This window comes from Papaver somniferum, chromosome 1, assembly GCF_003573695.1.
Source record: "Papaver somniferum cultivar HN1 chromosome 1, ASM357369v1, whole genome shotgun sequence".
Lineage (NCBI taxonomy): Eukaryota > Viridiplantae > Streptophyta > Magnoliopsida > Ranunculales > Papaveraceae > Papaver > Papaver somniferum.
In genome coordinates, this window is record NC_039358.1 from 152,736,367 (window position 1) to 152,746,951 (window position 10,585).

The following is a 10,585-nucleotide window of genomic DNA, read 5'->3' on the forward strand; positions in this document are numbered from 1 at the left end:
TTCTAGTAACTTCCTAATTTCAGTAATGAGATAGATAGATAAAACATAGTCATAAATTGAGTGTTATATTACCTTTGGTTGAGAAGTATTATTGATCATACAAGCAGAAATCTCAACTTGAATAACACAGGTATCGTTCACGATAAACCCTTTTTCGGGGTTGTGGAGGTCAGCCAGCTTATAGAACGATGACCAACCATAGCCATTGCTTCCAATTAGTTTTTTTGCAGCTGTAGACACCAAAATATTAGAATTATCAGTTGATCACCTGACACTAGTAAGTCACATGAAAAGCAGCAAATAGTTGTTGCAAAGCTTTCATTTTTATAACAAGGGTGTGAATTACTATAGACAAATAAGATGAGGCGGATAAAGATATGATCTCAGGCGCAGGACGAGTTTCTTCATCAAAGTTGAACTTAGGTTGATCAAGATGACAAAAGTCACTAGCTAAATGTGCTTTGAATGAGTTATACTGGATGACCTAAGCTCGCAGTGGTCTACTTTTCAGCTTATTGTCGACCAGGGAAACCGTAATTACTACATAAATACAAGCCAAAGGCTAGTCCAACTAACATACCTGCGCTCACTGTATGAGTGTGGTACTTTTGATAAAAAGAGCTACACTGAACTCTGCATAAGGCAATTGATTACCATTGATGTAAGGCTTAAGGTACACAGATAAGTGTGTTCTATCTTTAACCTTTGGGTAAATCATTATGCACCTGTCATAAAATGAAAACAATGTAGATCAAATAGCTAATCAAAATGGGCTGCATTGTACAAATATATGTTCCCTCCTCCATAAAGAATTTTCTAATAATAGTATATAAATTCTTGTTAAACCCAATTATTGAAAATTTCTTGTTTGGTCCTAGGCCCATATAGTTATTTATAGTAGGGTCCAACCGGATTTTTTTTCTATCCGGAGGTCCAAAATTAATTAAAACATGGAAATGTCCATAATGCCCATTACTACCAAACGTGTGTGTCTACACTGCTTACAAATTTGAGGGTACACTGCTTAAAAATTCGAGTACATATTTGCTACAATGCTTACAAATTTGAGTACATATCTGTCGCACTGCTTAGAAATCTGAGTACATATCTGTCGTACTGCTTACAAATCCGATTATATATCTGAATGCTTACAAATTCGAGTACATATTTGCTGCACTGCTTCCAGGTAGAGTACAAATCTGTAAGAATCAATGATAAATAAATTAGAAAACGTCATATATGTACTGATAGGTAATACACAAAATAAAACTGAAAAACAATTGATAATAACAATTTATGAGTCTTGTGACTCTATAGATTATCATTTCCACATAGTGACTAAGGGTGAAAAAACAATTGTGTATCAGGTGGTGTCTGTTTGTAGCATGAAGCAAGAAATGGGTATTCCAGTGAGACAGCAATATCGCACAGCAGCAGGTAGTCAGGAAACTTGTGGTAGAAAAAAGAATTGTTCTGCCTCAGAGGTCTACATGATTTTGGGAGAACGATAAAGCTTTCAAAAACTAGTATCAGTTAACAAAATCACATTATCTAACTATAAATATTAGGCTAACCTTTTACTTATCCGCATGCCCATGAGCCTACATTAGGCCATTTGGCATTTAAGAAACTACACAGGGTGAGGTCTATCTATCCAGTTGAGGATAACAGTTCCGGAGCAGTAAACAACATCGAGAAGATGCACCAAGCTACTATTCTATTTATTTTGGTATGTATGACAAAAGCAACAAAATCCGAGCAACATACATGTTCCAGGTGCACCTCTGCCTGCTAATTTTTCTTCTAATGAGGATGTGGATGAAGGGCATGGAGTAATTTATATAGCTGAGATGCATCCAATGGTGATCCAAAGTTGAGTAACGCAGAACGGGTTCCCACCTTCACCTGTCCGTGATAGATAAGATACAAATTGTATCATGAATCTTAAAAGGAAATACAGAAAAGAGGAAGACCACATAAGAGGAAGAGCACATACACATGAATCAAAATCCCCTTCAATTCTTCACCAAGTGGAGCACCAGCAATGAGTAAGATACAATCATGCAATTCCAATTTAACTCCTTCAATTCTCATCTCTCTAAAGATACCCAACGCTTCTAATGCATTTCAAGAACACTTATTCATCAAACACTTCACAACATCACTAACAAACATAAAATTCAAATACTACACATATGAATCAAAGAAGGTCTATAAACAAATCTAAGCAAAACCCAACTGTGTACATTCTTTTCATCAACTATATCCCCACAAACTTTTAAAACAGCAAGAGAAGTATAAAATTTAGGACGAACTCTGGACAGTGATGTTTATCAACAATTGATAATAACAAAAGAAAACTGAAAAACAAACCATAAAAGTATCAGATCTACTAATGAAATAAACACAAAACATGATTGTTTATTTAGATCTGAACTTGTTCCATCAAAATCCACCAGTATATCATATACGTACCGATGATTAATACACAAAAACAACTTAAAAGCATATCAAAAAACAATCAAAATGAAACTAAAATCAGTTGCATGTGAAAACCAAGTAATGAATCTCTAAAAACCAGAATCGAAACACTTTTTTTCTTCAATATTCCATATATATACTTCTAGATCGAAGAAGAAAAATATCAAAAACTACAAAAATAACAAAATTAAAGCATAATTTTTCAGTACATCATATATGTACTGCTGATTCATAATCTAAACTTCAGCTGCATGTGAAAAACTAGTAACGAATCTATGAAAAAAATAGAATGGAAACCGAAAATCATTGTTAATATACATACCTGGAAACACAAACAATCTTCTCGTCGTAAATCATAACGATGCATCTTCTTCTTCTTCTCAAAAATAAACTAAGTTTCTATCAGTACGGGATATACGTACTGTTGATTCATATACAAAAAAGAACTGAAATACGTCTAAAACATCTAAAATGGAAGTGGCATAATCGAATCTAGCAACGAAATGAACAAAAAATGTGATTATTCATCTAGATCTAATATATAGTCGACAAATCAACCATGGAGATCGAAAACATAATCAAGCACAACAATGATTAGAACGCCAAAACCTTAAAAGAAACATTACAATGGAAAATCTTCATCATCTGATTCGGTAGAAACGAGAAAGAACAAAAACAAATCTTCATCTTCATCTACAACAATGGTGAGAGGAAAGAGAAGAAGAAAATGAATATGAAATGTGAAAAATATTTCTCATGCTTTTAACATATTAAATAGGAAAGGTTATTTGTGGTATTTTCATATTACGTATACCTGATCTCGCACGTGTGCAGGACCTGGGCTAAAAAAATTTGGTCCATTTTCATGTTTTCTTTTAATTATGGACCTCTGATTACTGGGCTTTAATGGGTGGACCTGCCACTAACTAAGAACACTATAATGGTACCTATTGGTAATTCCTACTTATTTATATGACCAACAACTTCGAACGAATATATTGTAGTAAACCGACAAGTTTGATCAAATTTATTGTCACCGATAATGTGAAACTAACCAACACCTTGTTTCTTTGGGTCTGACCCGCAATTTGAATCTAACCCAAATTCGGATGTTAAATTATTTTTTTTTGCATTTTTCTGATACCACACATATTTGACTGGATTCAAAAATTTGTACAATTCTTTAGTCAGATCTAGATGAGTTAGAAAAGAAAAACAACCTTGATTATCTTATTTATCCACAAGTGTAAAATACTCCGCATACATTTATTTATTTATTTTTCACGAAAAAAGAAAATCAGTATCCTTTAAAATTATGCAAAATAAAATGATAGCCAATTTCGAGAAGACGCGAAGAGAAGGGTTACCATTTACATTTACCCGCCGTGAACCAACGAGAAGAGTGACTAGCTTTGTTACTGAGACTGGAGAAGTTTTCAATCCTCCAAATAAATTTAGATGGCGGAGAAAGCTTGATTGGCTGATTATGATCCATCCACTCTGTAATCCTCAAGAAACATAAAACAAAAGCAAAAGGAAAAATCAACTCCAAGCTGATTAGATTAGTAAGAACTCATGGCATATGGTCGCAATACAGACATTAAGTTCGTGTTCATGTGTATACCTAAGTGGTTTGCTTCAGAATTGATGGTCGATGATGGTATATGAGAGATACCGATGTCAAAGAGCAAAACATACTTCTTCCTACTTATATCCTCCTCCTTTAGTAGTTTCTTGTAGCTCTAGTGCTCTACAACTCCGATCTATATTCCAGGATTTAAGCAAACTATGAAACGTCCTTTTGTAAAATACTGGACAGCTCTTAATCTCTAACAACCTGACCCTGCAAAACAGGTTGTGCATCTTCTAGCCTCACGCTAGCTCTCATAGCATAGCATCTCCAATAGTAGGGGATCATTGTTAGACCTACATTTGTTGGGGTTTTCATATGTGGGCCTAACTAAAACCGTTTTCCTAGAACTTATCTCCAATAATCAAGGAGATATCATGTATTTTTATAGGTTTAGATATATAAAAATGAATCTTTTAGTACGACTTTATATCAAATATTAGTTATTTTAAATAAATTATTGATACGAAGTTAGGTGTCGGTCGAAATATGTAGTTAAGATTTTCTTTAACATATTCATATTTAGCATTTCAGCCCTCTTAGTTAGTTTGTAAGTCCTAATTATTGGAGATGAATTTATGCTAAGACCATCTCGAATTGAAGGTCAAGAAAATCATACGTGGAGTTCATTTTTAGACCTCCTAAAAGTCGTCTAAGGAGGTTTTTCAAACATAGGTCGAAATAAGTCTTTTTTCCTAAAAGTCGTCTCCAATAGTCAAGGTTGTGCTATGTATTTTAGGTTTAGGTAAGCATAATTTTTTTTAACATGGTTGTGTATTAAATATTATTTTTTTAATTAAATTGATGACATGAAATTAGTTAGGGGTCATTTTGAAGGTGTAACTAAGACTTTCTTTAACACCTTCATAGTTAGTATTTCATCCCTCCTAATTTGTAGGACTTAACTATCAGAGATTTTTTATACCAAATAAGGGTCTAAAATCCTATCTGTCATTCCAAAAAAATATTGGGGAAATTATTATTTGATCTATTAATATATGGGACCATAACAGTTTGGTCCACCGATAATTACGCGTGACTGTTTGATCCATAATTATTTAAAAATGTAAAATAGACCATAATACCCTTTCCTTAACAGTTACCGCTGAAAATTAGAAACCTTATACTTTCCTTTATTTTCTCTCTTTTTTGAAAAAGTTTTCAATTCATCTGATCCAAATTTCATTTCAGATTCAGAAAAAAATACTTTGAATATACTCAATTAATCAATTAAAACCCTAATTTTCAATCAGAAACAACACTAATTGACAAATACATAATCAATTTCATCAAACAATCACCATAAAATTTTGATACTCACCAGAAAACTTTCATAAAAACCCTAAAAATGGTGAAATCAAAGATGATCAAAAGCAGATAAAAACAAGCAAATGGTTGTAGTTCAAGAGGAATCAAATGTTCAAGAACAATCGGAGCAAGAGATTGAAGTCATGCTTCATCTGTGTTGTTCATCCTATTTAGATGCAGTTCATCCTCTTTTGGTGAACTCTGTACTTTGTGTATATTCTCTAGTAGGAGTTCATGTTGTTTTGTGAACTATCATGTTCCAGTCGTTCTTTGGGAAATAAAGTTCATCCTCTTTGGTGAACTCTGTACTTTGTGTTTCTTCTCTAGTAGGAGTTCATGTTGTCTTGTGAACTATCATGTGCTAGTCGTACTTAGGGGGGTGCACTTCATCCTCTTTGGTTAACTCTGAACTTTGTGTTTGTTTCTTGGTAGGAGTTCATGTTGTTTTGTGAACTATCATGTGCTAGTCGTTTTTAGGGAGATGGAGTTCATCCATTTTGGTGAACTCTGTACCTTGTGTTTGTTATTTAGTTGGAGTTCATGTTATTTTGTGAACTATCATGTACTAGTCGTTCTTAGGGACATGAAGTTCATCCTCTTTGATGAATTATGTACTTTATGTTTGTTCTCTAGTAGGAGTTCATGTTGTTTTCTGAACTATCATGTGTCAGTCGTTCTTAGGGAGATGGAGTTCATCCTCTTTGGTGAACTCTATACTTTGTGTTTGTTCTCGAGTAGGAGTTCATGATATTTTGTGAACTATCATGTGCTAGTCGTACTTAGGGGGGTGGACTTCATCCTCTTTGGTGAACTATAAACTTTGTGTTCTGGTAGGAGTTCATCCTACCAAGTCGAGTTCATCCTCTTTGGTAAACTCTGAACTTACTAGTCATCTTCGTGTAGGAGTTGTTCCTTTTTTCTTTTTTTGAAGCATGATCTTCATTTTTGATGAAATATTAGGTATAGTTCTGTTTGAGGGTGAAAACAGTTTCTGCTGGTTTCGGTAATTTTGCGTGTTGTGGGTGAGAAACGAGCCTAAACCCTAAACAATGTACTGCAAGGGAGTACTTTAGATTCGAGAGATCAATCTGTACAAATCTGGGCTAAACCAAGAAATGGACGTTCCAGACTTGCTTCGGTCACAAAGTGAAGGAGAAGGGTTGGTTTTAGGGATGGAAGCGAAGAGAGTGTTGAGACCAGAATAGTTGCTTCTGGAAGAGTAGTTGTTTGACTTGTATCAGAAAGTGAAAGCTAACAGATGGAAAGCTAGCGAGTGATTTCTGAGTGTTGTATGCTCCTGACCAAAACTTTTTGTTTGGTACAAATAGGTAGGACCTATTTATACAAGTTGTAACATAGCGTACTCTGGTCTCGTAAGAAATGGAAATGGCTGAGTAAAGTGGAAGGAGGTGGTAATGGGTAACGCCTGGAATTGATGTTCCATAATGAAAGGAGCGTTTCACCATTATTCCTTGTATTTACTAACCGACTCATTCTTATGACACTTTCATGTAACGGGTGTAGTGTACGCCGCACGCTATAAACCGCCAAACCAATACCCTTTATGATCATCCCCCAGTTTGTGACATGTGTTAGATGTCTCGAGTGTTTTCATGGGAAAACGTGTAGCATGGTGGCATGCCAGTGGCCATGGTAGAGTCGGCATGGCTTTTCCATAGAATAGGCGCGGCCAAATTAGGGTTTGGGTGCAAACAGTGATATTTTGGCTTTGGTCCGTGAGTTAGGTGGCGATCTTGAACGGTCGAGATTCGCATCTCAGAAGGAAGGGTAGCCGTTGATTATTGAAACCCTTCGTTTATAACGGGCGGCACGAAAGTATAGCTGGCAAGCTAGGATTATGGTGTAATTAGGCGCGGCCAAAGACTAGAGATTTGGCGTAGTTTGTGCGTGACCACAGTTAAGGCTTGGTGTTGGGCCACTAGTTGCCACGCGTTAGCTGGTGACCTTGGACGGTTAAGATCAGCATCTTAGATGGAAGGGTGGTCGTTGATTGTTCCAACCTTCCGTTTGGTAGCCAGCGGCATGGAGGCATGGTCGGCGTGGCTTTGGCATGAAATGGAGCCGCTGGAAGTGTGCGGCTTGGAAGGGAAGCGCTTGCGGCTTTGTCTAAATTAGGGTTTGGTATGCTGAAACCCTAATTAGCGCCCTTTATTAGAATCGTTGTATAACTTTCGTACGGACTCGGATATTGATGGTCCGCCCTCCATTCTTCACGGAAAAGAATTTCCTATCTCCCTACGCGGGAATATCTAGGTTTTGACCTCGATAGAAAGGTGAAAACAGCCCGAACGTAAAACTCAGGAAGAATTCAGGAGGGATGTTGGTAGCAACTTGCCGAAATTAGGGTTTGGCGTGTTGAAACCCTAATTAGCGCATGTAGTATGCACGTGCGGCATGCTTGGCGCGTTTTTGGGAAGCTAACATGTTTTGAGAAGATAGCATGTTTTGGGAAGCTAGCGTGTTTTGGGAAGCTAACAACTTTTGGGACGCTAGCAAGTTTTGGGACGCTAGCGTGTTCTGGGAAGCTTGCATGTATAGCGACCTCTTTTGAGACCGTGACAGGTTTGGAGTAACCTTATTGGTCAATGAAAGTGGGGGGCCGACAAGCTTAGGGCGCGGTGTAGGTGCGGCTCGCATGGTTGGCATGCCTTGGCGCGGAGACGTGGTTGGCATGCCTTGGCGCGGAGACGTGGCTGGCATGGTTTGCCACTGGCACGGTGGTGCGGCTGGCATGGTAGGCATGCCTTGGCGCGGAGACGTGGCTGGCATGGTTTGCCATTGGCACGGTGGTGCGGCTAGAATGTTGGCATGCCTTGGCGCGGAGACGTGGCTGGCATGGTTGGCATGCCTTGGCGCAGGGACGTGGCTGGCATGGTTTGCCATTGGCACGATGGTGCGGCTGGCATGGTTGGCATGCCTTGGCGCAGAGACGTGGCTGGTATGGTTTGCCATTGGCACGGTGGTGCGTCTAGCATGGTTGGCATGCCTTGGCGCAGAGACGTGGCTGGCATGGTTGGCATGCCTTGGCGCAGAGACATGGCTGGCATGGTTTGCCATCGGCACAGTGGTGCGGCTGGCATGGTTTGCCATTGACACGGTGGTGCGGCTGGCATGGTTGGCATGCCTTGGCGCAGAAACGTGGATGGCATGGTTTGCCATTGGCACGGTGGTGCGGCTGGCATGGTTGGCATGCCTTGGCGCAGAAACGTGGATGGCATGGTTTGCCATTGGCACGGTGGTGTGGCTGGCATGGTTGGCATGCCTTGGCGCAGAGACGTGGCTGGCATGGTTTGCCATTGGCACGGTGGTGCGGCTGGCATGCTTTGGCGCAGAGACGTGGCTGACATGGTTTGCCATTGGCACAGTGGTGCGGCTGACATGGTTGGCATGCCTTGGCGCGGAGATGTGGCTGGCACGGCATGCCATTGGCACATGTTGTGAGAATTAAGGTTTGGTATATACGACGATGATGTCAGTCAGTACTAAGGGTTCTGTCGTGGAACATGACACATGTATATAAAAAAGGTACCCTGGTAATTCTTACATAGGCACGCTGATTCATTCAATGAATGCGCTAGTGGTCATACTGACGTCATGTCAGATGTACGGTTTCACGATTTTAACCCTAAGCTAAAAACCACCATCAACATGAAGTCCACTGTTTAGCTCAGAACAGGAGCATTGTTGCGAGGTAAGCATAAGATGGTGACAGACAAGGACAAAATCGAAGCGGCGGGTCATAAAAGAAGGCTAAGAAGATTCGTCTAACCTTTTCGAGAGTGTTTTGAGAATCCGTGCTTCTTGCGTTGGCGGCCTTGCATGAATTCTACTTGCGTCGTTACTGACTAGACCGTGAAATGGTAGAGGCGTTGCTGGTTGAGATGCAGGATGTCAGCTTGGTTTGGCCACGCGTCATCTTGGATGGGCTAGGGAACGCAGAGGCGTTGTCTTAGCGAGCTGTCGCGTTGGTCGTCTTGGAATGGGAGCCGCAGGTATTGCGCGACCTGGAATAGAGTCGTTAGCATCGATCGGCTTGGAGAGGCTTTGGAAGAGGTTTGGCGTGCGTGAGCTGCCGGCGCGGCTTGGGCGCGGCTTGACTTAGCTTGGAATGGAGCCATCAGTGTTGGATTGGCTACGAATGGGGCCACATACGTTGTACTGGCTAGGAATGGAGTGCGTCCTCTAGGTTAGGCTTCAGAACGCGGAACGGAGCCTCTAGCATAGACTTGGCGTGAAGGGAAACTGCTAGCATTGGGTTGGCTTGGAACGAGCCGTCACCATTGGTCGGCTTGGAATTGGAGCCGTTAGCAGTGGATTGGCTTGGAAAGGAGCCGTCAGCATTGGTCGGCTTGAAGTGGAGCCAGCTTGAGTTCCGTGGAAGGATGACAACCTGCTTCAGTTTCGTGGAGTGATGGCGACTTGATTCAGTTCCGTGGGAAGGTGACGACTGGATTCGGGAAGATAACACCTTGTTTCAGTTCCGTGGGAAGCTGACGACTTTGTCTAAATTAGGGTTTGACGGGGCGAAACCCTAATTAGCGCCCTTTGATAGAATCGTTGTAGAATTCTTTTACGAACTCGGATTTTGACGGTCCGCCCCTCCATTTTAATCAAAAAAGAATTTCCTATCTCCTACCGCGGGAGTATTTAGGTTTTGAGCTCGTTTAGGAGGTGAAAACGGCCCGACAGTGAAACTCAGGAAGAATTCAGGAGGGATGTTGCGGGCCCGGGTAGCATAGTCGCGCCGAGTCATCTATTCCCGTTCATGGAGCAAGAAGGAAACTTTATTCTGTGAAAACTCTAGAAACTCCATCCGTATGAAAAGAGGTATTGAGCTTCTTGTATTTTCTGCTGCTCGTCCGGATCCGTGCTTTCGTCTGCAGTGTCTCTCCAGTGGATTCCAAAATTTAACAAACTCTATTGCATTCTTGGGACGGATGGATGTGGTTGTGTTGTCGGTCCATCCTTGATTTTAGGTTGTTCAGTGCCTGGACCTTCTGATCGCGATGAGAGTATGTTGTGGATACTTGTATGGTCGAAATCTTCCGGAGCCACTGGATGAAATAGATGAGTTGGGAGACGTTTTGTTACCGACGTGCTGCTATCAAGTCTTCAAATACTTTGTTCCCAGAGACATCCTTCGAA